We start from the raw sequence: 15,561 nt of genomic DNA, 5'->3' as shown, positions 1-15,561 counted from the left end.
TATAACCACTACTACTCTGCTAATATCACCATGCCTGTCACTCACCATCACCAACAACTCTATCACCAACACCTCTATATTTACCACCATCTCCACCACTACCACCATCACCTGCACCAACACCAACTACTACCCTAATGCCTACAGCTCCAGCTCTACCACCCCCACCCCCCCCCCCTATTAACTCTATCACCAATAACACCACTTACACCAACAGCCCATTAGCACCATCTCCTACAACAACCATTACAGCTATGACCACAGCAGCATGTACAGTGAGCAAGGCCCCTGACACTCATAGTCCCTAAGCTTTGCTAGAACCCTATACAAAAGACATTTTATCTTGTTTTGCTTATGGGGAGCCAACATCTCAGAAAAGTCTCACGACTTCTAACTAGTGGAGCAAGGATTTCACACCAAGAGTAGTTGAGTGGGGAAAAAAGTGATCTTCTCACTTTAGTTATCTTCCCTTCTCCCATGCATTTGTCTTTATTCTGAAAGGCCAGACCCTCTTTGTCTTCTCTGGAATATAAAATGGATTTCCCCTTTCAGCCTCTGTTGACTGCATGTACAATGAAGTACTCTTGCCTGGGAGTGATTGTCTTAGTTTACTAAAGTGACAACAGAGTTAGAGTCACTACAGAAAGATAGAGAAGGGAAGCTTGAAAGAAGGGTTAGTAAGTATTTACGAATCACATGTGAAACTTACAGTGTCACAATACATGGGTCCTGAGTATTATCTAAAGGCAGCAAAGCCTTTGCAGCCGGTGGGGAAAGTCCAGCCAGGTGGGGAGGAAGGGGGACGGGCAGTGGGGCCATCTTCCTGTCAAGATGGGGGTGTCGAGATGCTGTCACATTGGAAATGAGGGCAGCCTGAGACTGGGGTTAGCACCCAATGGGAGGATTGAAAGGATACTTTGAAGTCTAAATAGCATTTCTGAAGAATGCTGGGCAAGAATTCCAGACTTTTATAGAGGGATATGGAGATTGGCTATGTTTTGCTTTTGAACACTATTTATTTGCAGCTTTATAGTACTTTCTGTCATAAATCTCAACTGAAATGGATATTAAATTGCGAAAAAAAATACAGTTCATGCCTATTTTTCACACCACACAAAAGACTTTTAGCGTAAACTGCCTTGATGAGCATGTAGAATGGAGTTTGGATAATGCCGTTACCCCGTTTTACACTGGAACTAGTGCCTCCTCGGCCCCACTAGAGAGAAAATTTATTTATTCCTTGTTGACATTTGCACTGAAGAACTCATCTGGCCCCTTGATCAGTAGAACTAGGAATCCTGAACTGTGTTTCTGTAATATAAGGAGAAAGTACCAAAAAGATATAGGTGACAACGCTGAGGGTTTTTGTGCTTAAAAGGTTAACATCTTTACCTTGCTTTCTCAGCATCTCATTTTCTAAACCAAGCATGACCAGACTCTGTCCCTCCGAAGACATTAAGCCATAGATTCTCACTTTTGTTTTGTCTTGTTGTTTTGTTTTGCAAGTGCCCTGCAAACGCAATGCCAAGAAGATGCCATGCAGCAAATGCAGATCACTGCATGCAGTTCTTACACGATCGTCCACGGAAAGGGGCTCATGATCTCATTCTCCTACCCAGGAGGACTGGCAGAGGAATCCTGATTAGCCACCTCATCGGCTCCACTAAGATAAACTCCGGGAATGATGAGATTTACACACATTTGAAACTCTTCCAAGCATTTTGTTCTTCCTTATATTTATTCAAGTAAATAAACAGATAGCCTCATCAGAGAGTTTATAGATGTCCTCGGACCTGCCATACAAATGTGTCCTACAAGAGCTTCCATATGAGTATATTTAACATTCAACTTGTAAATATATAGATCGGGCTCACAAACTAATCCCCGTGAAACAGTCCTCGGGGCACTCATAGCTGCTAAGATTGATGGTTTAGAAACCACATTCTGTTGGGGAACAAGATAAACTGTCTGTGTGAGTCCTGGGGACGCCACAAAGCCCGAGAGGAAGCCTCCTGGCTGGGCGAGGGCCCCTGTGAAGCGGGGAGGCTGGCGCTTCCCCCAAGGAGCTTGGGGCTCCCACTGCAGCCTGAGCTACACAGTCAGCACTTGTGGCTGGATTGGCTGCCTCTAATCCCTCTGGGGAATAATCTGAAGGTTGCATTCATAGTATTAATGATTAGTAACTCCAGTGCCCACAGTTGGCATTAAAAACAGCATAGTGATAATTACCTTTGGTCTTAAAGAATAAGTAGCCCAGGATGCCTGTGCCCCCTCTAGAAGAGGCCTTCTCTCCCCTGCAGAGTAAACTGGCATCTTTCTTTGGCTTATTTTGGAGAAATGGTTTCCAAGCCAGCATGAGCAGCCTCCGGAGTATTTTCTGAGCCAGCTTCTGGTGGGGTATTGGGCTTCGGTGTGTTCTGAAGAGAGCAGTTGGCATACTCAAAGAATGAGTATATTTGTAAACCGTAATCACATAAATGCGAAGGAAAACACAGTGTCTGCCAGCAATGTCTCCATCCTGTGTGTGGACTAGACGAGGGAATGGTGGCATAGACTAGCACTGTGGGTGTCAGCGCTGGAAGGGACTTTAGCATCACAAGGGCCAAGTCCACAGTATGCCACTTTGCCAAGGCCACTCAACTGTTAAGTGGTAGATCTTGGAATAGGGACCTGGGCTACTAGCTCCAGGCCAGGGCCCATTATTGTACTAGTCCCTTGGTTCCCTCATTTATAAAAGAGGAGCAGCAATATTTATCAGGAAGAATACATGTAATGACTAAATGGTCAACCTCTGGGTAAGTGCCTCACACAGAGATTGGCCCCCAATAAATATTTAATAGGTTATTTTATTACCAGGTTATTATTTCTTGATGCCTACATCTCTAATGACTATACCCTTCTCACCATGTTTAGGGCAGATGCTACATGTACCCCCGTACCTGTGTAACCGGGTGTGATGCTGAGGGTCATGCAGGCTGGGTATGAGTTTCCTGCCACAGAACTCATCTCAGGGTGATACAAGAGATGAATTAACCCATATAGAAAATGGTGTCTTTATGAAATAAATGACTTTATATGAACTTGTTGACTTCTACAGTATAGAAGCACCAAGGACAACCCAGGCAGGGAAGCCTAGAGCCTTTTTACTTAAGGTTTCCTAGGGCCTGTCTTCACAGATCAACACTCATAAATTCTTACTTTCCTTGGGAGCACACTGTTGTCCATTGTTTCTTTAGTTAAAAGAAAAATAACTTCCAAACTCAGAAATTTTATTTTAGTACCCAGCAAACCATCTATCCTAGTTATCAATCAAACCACCTATTCTCTATTCTGGAGAAATGTAGAAATGTATCTACATCTTTACTGTGCATATTTAGTTCTTCAGATATTGCCTAATGTTTATAATTACAACTGTGAGAAAGGGGTCTATGCCTGTGACAATTCTGTGTTCTGTGTCCTCATAAGAGTCTACAGGTAAATTAAGTAACAACACTCTAATGATGTTATATATAAAGGTGTTTATCTTGAGCCTAGTTTCCTTTGACCTGGGTTTTAGGCTTGGGTACATTATTGGCATTAAAATTTAGTATTTTGCTCCAAAAGAGAACCTCTCTGCTGGTAACAGGGCATCCCTTGACATAAATCAGCCAAAGACGACTATCACAGAATCCACGTCACACATGAATTACACCCAAACCACACGTCACACTATTTCATATAATGAGAATTTAAATTTCATTTATCAGAAAGTAACAAAAACATTGAACATCAAACTCCAAACCCCAATTCCCAATGGCCTTTGCAAAGAGCTCTGTAGTGAACCCACCTGGTGTCTGGCTGGGCTACGGGCAGCCATGCTCGCTAAGTTGTGTTAAATAAAAGCTACTGGTGAGAGAAGTGCAGCGGAACAGGGAGGGGCTGCAACTGGAAATCCATGATTCAAGGAAATATCATATCGAAAAGGAGAAATCTCATTCCTCTGAAGGAAAACCACTGGGAGAAACGTTGTTCAGAACCTCTTTTCTGTGCTCAGTGAAGTGAAGAGGGCATAGCTTCTGAAATGGCATGCTGGTCTGATGGCAAGGGTCTCACATGACAAGACAGATGGCGAAGGGAAGAAGTGGCCTGATGGTTTGTTGTTTTAATGCGATGACTAAATTAAAAACAACAACACATTCATTAATGACATGAAAGACAACTGAAAGCAGCACCTGGAAGAAAAGAGGAAGGGATGGAATAATAAGAAGGATGACAGCTTTGGGGAAACCAGGCTAAACAATGTATGAACTCAAATTCAGAAAAGCAATGATTGAGCATCTACCATGTGCAGGTCATTCTGCTAGGTTTTCTACTATTGCTTAAGAACTCAAAAGCTGACAGAACTTAGCATTAGAAAATACTGGAAATACAGACAGCAAGGACCCCTTTAAGAATGTGCCCATCATGCTTTTTTTTCTGTTGCATTATTATTGCAGGTATTTGATTTATTAACACAGCACAGGGTAGACTCCTTACGTACTTGATCATGAGTAATTCTCAGAACAACCCTGCAAGATGGGTATTATTTGCCCTGTTTTATAGATGAGAAAACAGGCTGACAGAAAGTAAGAAGAAAACACAGCCGATGGGCAGCGTGTCGGCTTCAGCTGCAGGAACAAATGACCAGGGACTGGGTGGCTGAAACAAAGTTTTATTTCTCACAGTCAAGGCTCCAGGTGCTGGCAGAGCCCTTGTCTGATGAGGACCCATTTCCTGGTTTACAGAGGGTTGTCTTGTCTTCTCCTGGTGTCCTCCCAGGGCCGAGAGGGGGAGAGGGAGAGAGAGAGAGAGAGGAAGCAAGCTCTCACCTGTCTCTTGTTATAAAGGCTCTGGTCCCATTCTTGAGGCTGCAGCACCCTGACTTAATTACCTCCCTCTCCAAGTGCATTGCATTAGGGATTAGGCTTCAACAAATGAATTTGGGGGAGACAAACGTTCAGTCGGTAGCAGACAGAAACCATAATCAAATGTATGACAGAAAGAAACTCGCCTATTTGAAAAGGACCTAGGACAAGAGAGCACGAGGTATTAATAAGAAAAATTTGTGAAAAGAAATCCCTGCCTAGACATATTCTTTATTCAAGACAATGAAAGTATTCTATAAGCATTGCAAAAAGGTAATTAAACAAAAGAAATTCTATTGCCTTCCAAAGAATACAAATTAGCCTTTTGTAAAGCAGACAGGAAATAATGTAAAGGGCTCTGAAGAGGGGGAGGGGCAACAGTGTGGGCCCCCAAATCTGTACCCACTCGAATTTTTGTTCCTATGCAGTGGAAAATAGAATTTATCATACTCAAAGGATCTGAAAAGTGATTTACAGATATTAACTGTGTAAATGACAACTCCTTGAGGAAGAAACTAGCATTACCTACACTTTACGGATGGGGAAACTGAGGCACACAGAAGGCAATCACTTACTGGGCTCTCACAGCCTTAAACAGTGGAACCAGGGTTTCAGGCAGGCAATCCAATCCGATTCCTCAGTCTGCCCTTCACCAACACCTGAGAGAAACTAACTGACAAAACAGATGGAATAACTCACACAACAAAGAGGCCAGAAAGAGACTTTTAAATAAGAATGTTTAGAATTCTAGAAAAGATAAATCAAGAACAATGCCTGAGAGAAATAATGGATGTTTGGAGAGAGGGATGAGGAAATAGGCAATATTGAAAGGGAATCAATATACTAGTACATTCTAAATTTGAAAGTTATACTCAGTCACTCATTTTTTTAATCTCCATTGATATGTGTGGTTGTATACTAGAAAAAAAAACTGAATTTGACACTGCATTTGTGTGTTTTTCTTTACTATATAAGGTTAATAAATGTCCTTATTAAGGTCAAGCTTATGCAAACACTGCATTTGAATTTGAATCTAGATCTGAAAAATTCGCCCAATATGAAGCAGAGAGAAATTAAAAAGATGGAGAAAGGAAAAGAGATTGGATAATACAAAGCAAATGCCAATATACATCTAATGGCTATTCAAGAAATAGAGAAAAAATACGATGAAGCCAAAAGGTAGAGATCTAATTCTGACATGTATGCTTTCATTGTTGTTTAGCTTTTGCACTTAACTTCCTTTACAGTTTCTGCTTTAACCCAAAAGATTTTTTCAGCCGACTTTCACACATATGGGATTTTGAAAGTCATCTATTTATTATTGGTTGCCTTTTGATTGATAATTTTACTACATTTTGTTACTTGTTATTCATGGTAAAATAATCTTTTGTTGTTGTTCTGATCTCTGTTTTCCCTGATTTCAGGAAAGAACTGAGTCCTCAGAATAAAAAGCATCCTGGATTCTAACATAGTTAAAAAAACAAATCTAAATTGCACAATGCTAAAGATTTAAAAAAGAAAATACAACTTAATCCCTTCCCCAACCCCCCAACCCACCTCTCCTTACAGTTGGAGGGATTGAGCAAAAAAGAAAAAAAAGGAGGAAAAAAAACCTCATGGACAACAATGTGCTGATTGCGGGGGGGGGGGGGGGGGGGGGGAGGGGGGGGAGGGGGAGGGGAGCTGGGGGGGGGGTGGCGGACACACAATACAGTGTACAAATGATGTTTGGTTAATTGTATACCTGAAATCTATATAATTTTGTTAACCAGTGTCACCCCAATAAATTCAATAAAAAATAAAATTTTTTAAAAAATTAAAGGAATGAAATAAGAGATTACTTAGAAATTAATGACAATCAAATTAACAGCAGTTTATATCAGCATCAATGGGTGTCCAAGAACAATTCAAAAATTACCTCAAACTGCTGAGGGAATATAACTCAACCTAGAATTCTAAACCAGCTAAACCGTCACTCAAGATTGACAGCAAAATAAAGACATTTTCAGGGTACTGCACATGGACCATGGCTGGGAGACACCTACTATAGTTTATATTTCAGCAAGAAGCAAAATGAGCCCATGATGAAGCAATGAGATGCTAGAAACAAAAGTGAGAAAAAAATTAGAAAGTCTCTCAAAACGACATAGCCAGAATTACATGAATGATCTGTGAGTAGCATTGGATGCCTTTATCATCTAAAATAAATAAATTTAAGAATTTAAAAACAGTGAACACTGTACAACTAAGAACAGTAGGATGGATAAAGTTAACTGTAAAAGTATTGCAAATTAGAAACAAAAAAGAATTAATGATACAAAACAATGGTTCTTTGAAAATAACCAATAAATTGAATAAACTTTTACAAAGTTAGGCAAATCTGACAAAACTAGAACTAAAATGAGAGAACAAAAGACCTCGTTACAAAGCATATTAAAAATATATATAGTGTCCCCAAAATGTATACACACACTTTGAATTATTATAAAGGCAGTGTTTATTAAAATACATTTTCAAAATTGAGCTATCAGCTATTTATATTTAATATATATGAAGTCCTAATGTAATCAACTAACTCCATTATTCATTAACACAATAAACTCAATTTGGAAGAGAAAGCCTAAATAGAAAGTAAACAATAAAAAAAAGTTAAACTACCCTAAAACCCACAAGTAAACAATAACAACAAACTCTACACTTAAATGGTTTTACCAGAAAAGTATTTCACATACTTATAAAGAATGATTATTTCTCCAGCTACTACATAAACAATGACAACAACATACACCCGGGCTTTATTCTAAAATAATATTTTCTCTCCATCATATTCTATATACTAGAGAGAGACCTTGAGGTCCTCCCCCTCTGGGGAAATGTCTGTATCTGCATAGTAATAGAGCCCTGCCCAGGACATGGCTGCAGGACACCTCTCCTTTTCCAAACAGATTTTCCCTGCTCCAGCTTCAACTCTGGTTTGTCCATGAAAGGTCTTTTCCTGGTGTGATCCCATTCCTCCAGCTGCTCCCTTGTTCCCCACTGTTCCCCAGACCCTCTGCCTTACACACACCTTTGCTACAATTACAGAAAAGCATAAGGAGGCAAAATAACTCCAACAACTCACTTGAGGATTCAGAGGAAGAAGTATATTCACCTGTTGATACCGAATAGGTAGAGTTTGAAGAGAAGAACTTTTTAAAAATGAATACAATGTCATTCAGACACCAATAAAAGGCTTTCTGGAACTGAAAAAAAGATGTAGAATTTAAAAATTTTATAAGATAAACTGAAAAGGGTGCTGGCATAGCTGAGTACACATTTAGATCTGAAAGAACCAGTGCAAAAATGAATTCACAATACAGAGCAAACACAGGAGACTGAAGTCCCTAACTCAGTGTGCCAGTCCTCGTATTTTATTGCTGCTTGTAAAAGTGAAGCAACTGTGACTAAAATGCACAGTCCCATGTGATTCTCAAAAGATGTTCAACCCTAGTAAAATTCTTGAGGTACACCCAGCTTCAGATGCTTGTGAGGTATTCACAAATAAAATGCTTTAGTCAAATATTTTTAAATCCCTTTATGTGATATAAAGGAACCAAAAATGAACATTCAAGTTGAGTTAGTAGTTTGTTGGTGTTACTTTGTTTGTAGGAATGTGTGTGTGTATGAGAGAGGGAGAGAGAGCGCTAGCTTTCCCTATTCTGGATTCCTCCTATTCCAGAGAAATGACTTCTTCCCTAAAGTCTATTTTTGCACAAACTGGACTTTCTGCCACTGCTGTTGTTTATCATACAAAGGAGATGCTTAGATATTTTATGCAATTGGATTTTTTAAAGGTTAAATTTCCTATCAAATACAAGCTCACTCAGGAGTAAACAGCTCGATGCTGTAAGCAGGGTTAAAACACTGTTTACAAAAGCTCTGGCTAGCAGAGATGTGGAAGGTTGGAGGTGAGTCTAAAGAGATCATCTAGGCCCAGCTGGTATTGCTCAGTGGTTGAGCACTGACCCATGAACCAAGAGGTCACCAGTTCAATTCCTGGTCAGGTCATATGCTAGGTTGAAGGTTTAATCCCCAGTAGGTGGCATGTAGGAGGCAACCCACTGATGTCTCTCTCTCATCAATTTATCTATCCTTCTCCCATCCTCTGTCTCTAAAATCAATTTAAAATATTTTAAAGATAATCTAGGAACGCTGGGGCAAATCCCATTGAGAAGGTTATGATGGACCATGGCTTCTGGAGTTGGGGCAGAAGAGGCAACCCTGACATTGAGAGTCATCGTTTTGCTTCATCAAAGTGCATCCCACCTCTCTCTGGAAAGGCTGTGAAACTGCTGGGCAGAGGCACATGAAGTCTATGAGATGAAAGCAGAGAAACCAAAACAGAAAACCAAGTCCAACCAAAGAAGAAGATATAAGTGAGTGAACCAAGATTCAATATCATTTGACTCTAAGATGTCTGCCAACCCAAGTGAAAAGTGAAACATGGTGAATGATGTGGTTCTTATTGCCAGAAAAGAAGTGGACCTACATTTGTTCTTGGTGCTTAATTATAAACTATAGTATTTCTCAAATGAGTCCTTATAATGGGGCAATGAACAAGTGTGTCAATCTTCAGAAATAAATTATTTAAAGTAGTACTTCTGAGGGCCGTCTTCATCAGAGTATTGTAGAGTCTTTCTCAGGTTTTTAAAGAAAATTGAATGTACAGTAGCTTCTTTCCCTCCTGGTTTGGAAACCAGGCTGTCATTGGTTGAATTGTGCTGCCCCTCCCACCCCCTGAATTCATATATTGAAGTGCTAATCCTCAGGATCTCATAATGTGACATTATTTGGAGACAGGGTTTTTACAGAGTTGATTAGCTCTCTAATTTTAACTTGATTAAGTTAAAATAAGGCCATTAATGTGGACCTTAACCCAACAGATGGTGTCCTTATGAGAAGGAGAAACTTGGACATAGACACACACAGGGAGAACGCGTGTGAAAAAAGAACCAGAGACAAGGTTGATGCTTCTATGAGCCAACGAATGTCAAAGACTGTCAGCAAACCACCACCAGTTAGGTGAGAGGCAAAGAACACATTCTCCCTGCTGTCCCTCAGAAGGAACCAACCCTGCTGACACTGTGGTCTCAGACTTTCAGCCCCCAGACCTGTCACATGATAAATCTCTATGGTTTAAGCCCCTGAGGTTGTGGTACTTCATTGAGACAGCCGGGGAAACCGATGCATGTGCCATTCTATGTTGTTAGGCCAAGGGATCCTCCAACTCAGCTTTGCCCATCAGTGAATAGGGCCTGAACAGAAGATTCTAGTGATTCCATTAAAAACAAAATAATGAGAAGAACACAGTCAGGACAAATCCCAAACAGTCCAAGATTGGTAGCATTCTCCCAAGTACCCTACTTCTCCAGCCGTGATGTGGTCACACTAGACCGGCATCGACCATAAAAAGTTCTCATTTCTACAATAAAAACTTCACATGTTTTCTTTGGTCTTGTCCTACTTTATATTGGTTCCCCTTTATGACAAGAGTCCAGAGACCAGAAAGAACTGGCCCAGGACCAAATATAAATATACCCTGAGATCTCTGTCACTTAACCGGACCCCTAATTAGAAGCAGGGAAACCCTGCACTCAAGCTTGTGTGAGCACAGGTAATGCTGCCACATGGTCCCAGCAACTCCTTTTATGACTTGGCTGAATTTTGCCGAGTATTTGCTTGGTGTCACATTTATGAGCTTACTTAAGAATCTTTTGTGCAAACTTTCTGAAGGCTTACTTTATGGACTTGCTCCAGAACTAGATTCCTGGGGCCCATTGCGCAGTATTTTAACGAGGCCAAAAGGTAAGGCTTGCCTTCTGGTTATTTTCTCCTCTCTTCTTTCCGGCCCCTCCTCCTCCTGCCGCGATGTCTCCTTTCCTCCAGGGGTTCCTGCCCTTCTGACAAACAAGTCACGTCTTACCTGTAGGTAAAACTCTTGAGAACCTGCCATTGACCCGCACTCCCCCGGGTGTGGACCTGCTCTCCATGGGAAGGTGTATAGTTTTAGGACACACCTCTGAATGCTTCTGTGCTTGACTGTGTGCATGTGTGTGTTCTTGACTTCACTGACCACTATTTATAGAATCCTAATATCTAAGCACTGCAAACAACCTTCTAAAACATCTGATACAACTCCTATCCCAATGAAAACTTGCTCTAACTTCCTTGCTAGCCAGTCACGTGGTTCTGGTTGACCTCTTCCACTATTAAAGTGATCTCTGGCATTCGGCCAGCCCATAAAGTTGCACAGGGTTCTCCGTGGAGGAAGTCCTTTCACCTCTCAAGATGAGTCTTCTTTCTGGGCTTCTTGGCACTGTATCTCCTCTCCTGGACACTCGTACTCACATAGGCACACCCTCACAGTGAAGCACAAGAGAAGGCCAACGAACTACAAACTCTCGGCAATCAGAAAACACCCCTTGCCAAAACCGGTTTGGCTCAGTGGATAGAGCGTCGGCCTGCGGACTGAAGGGTCCCAGGTTCGATTCCGGTCAAGGGCATGTACCTGGGTTGCGGGCACATCCCCAGTAGGAGATGTGCAGGAGGCAGCTGATCGATGTTTCTCTCTCATCGACGTTTCTAACTCTCTATCTCTCTCCCTTCCTCTCTGTAAAAAAAAAAAAAATCAATAAAATATATATATATAAAAAAAAGAAAACACTCCTGATTCTCTTCTCACATGTCAATGGTCATCTTGGGGAAAGTACCCTGAAACATCTCTATCATTTGGGGCAGAATTCCAGCTCCTCCTTTACTCTCCAGATTATGAAATCCTCACTCGCTGACTTCCCACAAGGGTGGCATAGAGCTGGGTTGGGCTGGGCAGCTTCTCCCAAGTCATATGGCTGTGAACAACAGAGACAGAGGAAACAAAAGTCTGTCATCTCATGATGCAGAATATGAACATGACATGTGGACCCCAGAGGTTCTAGAGATGGTGTCCACTTGTGAGGCTTTGGAAGACAGAGTGAGGACAGCAGGAATGCAGGCAGGCCACGCAGGAAGAGGGACTTGGCCCCCGTGGCAGCCCCAGCATGGGGACAGGTGCCCTCAGAGATTGGCATTTTGGGGTATCAAGGACAGTTCTGCTTCCTCATGTGATTTACTGACTATAAAAATTGTGTTCTGTTTTCTATTATTTAAACTTAATTTCCTAGCATATTCTGAGAAAGTTCCTGGTAAGAGATGTCTCTTGCTTAAACGTGTCAGATGTGGCAAAGAATCGCTGGGGGAGGCGCTGGTGATGGGGCTCTGACGACAAAGGTGGTGCTTTGTGCTACCAGCTCCAGAGGACTTGTGGCCTTCCCCCCACTCCCCGAGGATAGGTGGCATGGGTTTGGCCTGGAGTCTGAGAAGGCTCTGCTGCACACTGGCTGTCCGCAGAGAACTCATTGTTTTACACAATCCCATTATTTTGAAAAGTGTTTCACTGCTTCCCTATACTTTAAAGAACCATTTTATGTGCACAGCTCCCAAGAAATCCATATCAAGGGGTCCTAAGCTTTCTGATACAAGATAGCATTGAGACGTTAAGCTCTTTCTCCCACAAAGGTAGGTAATAGTAGCAAGAAGATTTTGCCCCATCTCTTATTCTTCCTGCTGCTTATATGGGTAAATGAGGTAGGTAGTTTAACCTCCTGAATTGTCCCATTTACCCCTTTTGCTCACGTCAGCTGGCTGTAACCAAGAAGACCACATCGGGAGCAGTGACCTGCTCTCTCTCACCCAAGTGCTTTAGTGTTTAGCTTCCCCAGCTCCACTCTAGGCCCTTTGAAAGATTCGAGTTCCATTCATTGAATAATTTGATTAGGATATGTTTTACCCAGACTTTAAATGTTAGAGAACAAAATAAAATAAACTTTAGGCATTAGAAAACAACATCAAGCAAACGTATACTCTGGGGTAAAGGCAGTGTCCAGAAGGTGAGTTGAGTCCTCCTTGTTCTATTTATATGTGTAAGCTACTTAACCTCACAGGTTACATTACCAGTTGGGAATGCCTCCACCTGACTAAACATATATTAGTACGCATTGGCATCAATCTCCATGAACATAATATTAGCCATTACGGGCGCATTACAACATCATCCTACTCACAAATGTGACACAGAGCAGAATGTCACAGACACCTCAATGCTCTGGGCCCTGAAGTCAACATGGAAAGTCAGAAACACCTTCTGCAGGCAGCCACTGGCATTACTTCATATTTACCTTCATTTTGCTAATCTAGTCGAGTGAACTTTTTCCCTAAGAAAATGTAATAGGAATATTTGATTTGAAAGTTTTATGTGGTAAGCAGCTGTCTAAAGTCTTAATTCCTGTTTTCAGTAGGGTAAGTGGCAAATGCAACCAGGAAGAAGAAAAAAAAAAAACCCAGCAGTTTTCCCAGTGCTGGCGAGGGCAGCAGGCAGTGGAAAATCCGTGCAAAGTCTTTCCAGGAACACGCGCCTGCAGATCCCTGGGCAAGTACTTAAATGTTGGTATAGAAAAATACAGCCACACATTTCTTAATGAGATTGAGCAAAGCTGGGAAACCCCAGGCAACCAGAAAACAGAGGCAGAGAGAGGGAAAGCGACTTGAGAAAGCCACACAGCAGGAGAGTGATCACAATCAAGGAGCCAGGCCCTGGTGCAGGCAGCTCTCTGCACCCATCGCCCATTGGCCCACCTTGTCCTGACCTCGGGGGCCACTGCATGGATGAGGGCAGGAGGGGAGCTCCATTGCTCCCTGCTCTGCTGCAGCCCAGATGAGTCACATGCCAAATGACAGCCTGCCAAGTGTTGGTTTTCTGTTTTGCAGGAAAATTTTTTGTTTGTTTTAAAATATAACCATAGGTTAATTTCTTGGGAGGAGAAATGTATACTCTGGGAAGGAGAGAAGTAAAAGGTGTCTGATATTTGGATGTGGCCACAAGAGGAGACACAGAAGAGGTGCAGGAAAACAAAGTGTATTATGCCCATAGCTCCTAGACAGTGCCACCGCATGCCACAAGGGAGCCACACGTGGAGAGAGCCCTAAGGGAGGGGGCTCAAAAAGCAGGTGGGGAGCCAAGAGAGAGTGAGGACCCCGGGCCAGTGCCTCCACTGGGCGTCAGAGTGAAGGGTACCGGGAAAGGCATGAGGGAATTTCATTGGTGTGTCTGATGGTCACTATGTCATAGTCAGGGAAGGGCAAGAAGGAGAACTAGTGGTAGGGACCAGCTTATCACAGTGTGCACCTGGTCACCTGGGCAGGATGCTCATGGCCTGTCTGTGGGGATGTTGAGGCAGCAAGGAAAACTGAAATGTAAACATTTACAACACAGGAGATTAGATGTTTAATCTACATGATGGTTCCAGTAGCAAGAAAAGTGTGTATAACCTCCATTGATTACATGCAAGTTAAAAGGCAGAAGAGGTGAGTCCGAAAGTAAAAGCCATCCCCAGGTGAAAGTGCATAGAGGATAGATTATGGGGACATTGTGGAGAATTTGGAACCAAAGATACCCTTGGGAAATTTTTTTTTCTCTTACACATTTGGACTAGCTCGTCATTTGTTCAAATCTGAGAATATTTGTAAATGAATTATGGTAATGACATAGGTGATTTAGTTCACACAGATGCACTCACATACACAACTGCACATACCACCCCCTGACATTATGCCCCCCGTACCCAAGCATTGAGTTATTGGTTTACTGATGAATCCCCAAAGGACTGCTTACCACTTGGCACAGAATATGTACTCAATAAATACCCATAGATTACCCAGGAGTGAGTCAATAGATGACTGACTGACTGACTGACTGAATGAATGAATGAATGAATGAGAGAAGTGTTCATCACTGACTCCAGAACTAGGAATCAGAGATGCAGAATGTGCGATAAGCCTCCCATTCAATGGGTCTTCAGTGTGGATTAAGAGGAAACTCTTCAGATGAGGTATTACAGAATTGTACACTTGAAACCTATGTCATTTTTTAACCAATATGTTCCCAACAAGTTCAATAAAAATGTTTGTTTTAAAAAGAGGAAACTGTTTGATCCTTTGGATAAACGGTGATGTGTGTATGTGAAAGAGCATCCTAGAATCAGCATGGCCTTGAACTAGCAAGTCCAAGGAAAACCAAGGAGCTACAGAGCCAATGTGTCTATAAGAACTATGTGGCACATTCAATGAAAAACACTCCCTTTTGCAAAAACCTACATGTGACAAATGTTCCCAAAAGGTCTGGCTGTGGAGGGATGGGATGTTTATGTGGTTTTAAGCAGGTTACTTTATGACCCTATGACACAATTTGGCCCTCTGTAAAATACAATAACATCATCTGCATGCACTCATTATGCTTGAAATGTTGAAATGCAAATGCTAATTTATTCCTGAAAATGCTGAGGACCAGAGGCAGTAGTCTGCAGATAATGTTCATTAGGGGAAATGTGAATGACTCTATGAGGTTACAATGATCCCCTGGTAAAATAAGGGGCTAAATGAACATGGTCCAGATATGCCAATGGATGGGCTGAGTCCCTTCTTCCTTGCAGGAATATTTTAATGAGATAAACAAGCAACATGACTAGCTTGTCATTAAATCAGGGCCCCACTCATTCCCCTACATGAGGCGAATGCCAGTTATTGAGGGGAGGGAGAAGTGTAACAT

General features: G+C 41.9%; 2 long non-coding RNA genes across 2 annotated transcripts in view; one reads left to right on the top strand and one right to left on the bottom strand.

Moving 5' to 3' along the window:
* LOC132213844 (uncharacterized) overlaps positions 1 to 10,230 on the top strand; it is a 96,470-nt gene extending 86,240 nt beyond the window's left edge. The window contains exon 3 of the long non-coding RNA XR_009448079.1: positions 9,806 to 10,230. This is a non-coding gene — a long non-coding RNA (uncharacterized LOC132213844). The remainder of the gene's footprint in view (positions 1 to 9,805) is intronic.
* LOC132213843 (uncharacterized) overlaps positions 1 to 15,561 on the bottom strand; it is a 155,274-nt gene that overhangs the window by 25,578 nt on the left and 114,135 nt on the right. The window lies entirely within an intron of this gene.

The sequence above is a fragment of the Myotis daubentonii genome, chromosome 12 (genome assembly GCF_963259705.1).
Source record: "Myotis daubentonii chromosome 12, mMyoDau2.1, whole genome shotgun sequence".
In the NCBI taxonomy this organism is placed as follows: Eukaryota; Metazoa; Chordata; class Mammalia; order Chiroptera; family Vespertilionidae; genus Myotis; species Myotis daubentonii.
The sequence above is the reverse complement of the archived record's forward strand: the minus strand, read 5'-3'. Positions and strand labels throughout refer to the sequence as shown.